We start from the raw sequence: 2500 nt of genomic DNA on the forward strand, positions 1-2500 counted from the left end.
CACTCCATCTCGCTCACAACGATCGGCTTCGGATCCACTCTGTTTACGTATACCCAGATTCAAACTCTCGACTGTTGGCCGCCGTTCTTTCTCGGTCTCTGGACCTTGCGATTGGAATGAACTTCCTCTTTCGCTTCGTCAAGTCTCCACGCACTGCTCTGGCCTTAAAACCCACCACTTCCCAAAATAGCCTACCTTGCCTGCCCTTCCTTGTCTTCAGTTTCTTCAGTTTTAGAGTTATGCATGCGTGTGAACGACTGGTGCGAAAGCGCTTTGATTTGTCCCTGCACATGATTCAGCGCTATATAAATACCATTATTATTATTATTATTATCATTATTCAGTTCGAAATGTTCGAAGATCGAAAGGAAACGCTGTTCGTTAGAGTTCTCGCAGAATGAACAGGCCATTTGATTTTAAAATTCAAACAGGACATTTCAACTATCTCTCTATCTGTCTGTGTGTCTGTCTGTCTCTCTACCTCTATATCTATCTGTCTGTCTGTCTATCTATGTGTGTGGGTGTGGGATGGATGTATGTGTGTGTGTGTACATGCGTGAGTGCGAATGTTTGGGATTGTTTGGGTGTGAGTGAACACTGAACACTGAGAGAGAGAGAGAGAGAGAGAGAGAGAGAGAGAGAGAGACAGACAGACAGACAGAGACAGACAGCCAGACAGAGACAGAGACAGGGAAAGAGACAGAGGCAGAGAGACGGAGAGACAGAGCGGGACGGACAAAGCGAGACAAGAGAAACACATGGGAAGCAAGCTAGAATCTCTCTATGATTGTTTTGAGGCCAAAAACGAAATTGCTACGCCCCTTCTCCATAACTCGTTTCAAAACGCGATGATTTGGTCAAGAAAGTGATCAATCAATCAACTGCTTTTCAAAGAAACGTGACCAACACCCCCCAAAAAAAGCATCCGTGAAGTGGACGACCCTCGACTGTGTGGTCCCAGTCTTCCCACTTGAGCCTCATCAGTCACCTCCGGACCCACAGCCACCCACCTTGCATCTCATTTTGTATTTATTTGTTGTATTTATATTTCTATTTCTTTTTTATCACAACAGATTTCTCTGTGTGAAATTCGGGATGCTCTCCCCAGTGAGAGCGCGTCGCTACACTACAGCGCCACCCTTTTTTTTCCCTCCTGCGTGCAGTTTTATTTGTTTTTCCTACTGAAGTGGATTTTTCTACAGAATTTTGCCAGGAACAATCCTTTTGTTGCCGTGGGTTCTTTTACGTGCGCTAACTGCATGCTGCACACGGGACCTCGGTTTAACGCCTTATTCGAATGACTAGCGTCCAGACCACCACTCCTAGTGGAGGGGTAGAAAATATCGGCAGCTGAGCCGTGATTCGATTCGAACCAGCGCGCTCAGATTCTCTCGCTTCCTATGCGGACGCGGTACCTCTTGGCCATCACTCCACTCTTTTGGAAGCCATGGTCATTTTCAAATCCGAAGGACAAACATCACTGGGTTGGACCCCGGCGACCATGGGCCGGGAAAAAATCCCCTCTTACTGGAATTCGAACGCGCGGCGTACTCCCAGTCTAACCACTTCGCCACGGCGGCTAGTGTTCTACTTAGTGTAGATAGTGAACAGATCACAAGCTAACTCAACATGTTCTTTTGAATATCAAAAAGTATTAATCAGTTTACAAAATTTTCAATGTACCTAGCATTTCTTTAAAAAAAATCTCCATCTGAAATGAATATTTTGGATAACATCAACATGACCAAATGTTGGTATGAAAGTTGGTTGTTTTTGTTTGTTTTTTGTTTTTTTTTATAAGAAAAAGGTTTCTCACCAATAATTCTTTTATATCCGATTTTTTTTTTCCGACATTAATTTACACAGCGTACTCGCAGTGCACTTAGAACTATATAGGCGCCTTTTAGAACGACCTCTTCATAATAGAATGGATCATTTTTTTTTATATAAAACATTGCGTGCCCTTGAGTCAGATAGAGCGTGAACCCAGAATGAATCCTAAACTGACCATCCATACCTCACCCTTACCTTCTTCCTATCTCTCTCTCCCTATCTCTCTCTCTCCCACTCTCCCCCTATCTCTCTCTCCACCTATCTCCCTCTCTCTCCCTATCTCTCTCTCTCTCTCTCTCCCCCTATCTCTCTCCCTATCTCCCTCTCACCCTATCTCTCTCTCCCTATCTCCCTCTCTCTCCCTATCCCTATCTCTCTCTCCCCCTATCTCCCTCTCTCTCCCTATCTCTCTCTCTCTCCCCCTATCTCTCTCTCCTCCTATCTCCCTCTCTCTCCCTATCTCTCTCTCTCTCCCTATCTCTCTCTCTCTCCCTATCTCCCTCTCTCGCTTTGAACCCCCACCGACCCACCCCTTCCCATTGTATTGTTGCCCAAGGCTGATGTACATCAAACTTTCTGAGTTCACTCGCTTTTAAAACACACACACACACACATACACGAGCGTGTGCTGATTAAATCCTTATGGATCGAGTGTGCATACATTCTA

At 45.1% G+C, this 2500-nt stretch overlaps 1 protein-coding gene across 1 annotated transcript in view; it reads right to left on the reverse strand.

The window, feature by feature from the left end:
- The window catches only part of LOC143299657 (glutathione S-transferase-like), an 11846-nt gene that overhangs the window by 8711 nt on the left and 635 nt on the right, over nt 1-2500 (reverse strand). The gene's annotated exons all lie outside the window — the stretch shown is intronic.

Source organism: Babylonia areolata, chromosome 25 (assembly GCF_041734735.1).
Source record: "Babylonia areolata isolate BAREFJ2019XMU chromosome 25, ASM4173473v1, whole genome shotgun sequence".
NCBI lineage: Eukaryota > Metazoa > Mollusca > Gastropoda > Neogastropoda > Buccinidae > Babylonia > Babylonia areolata.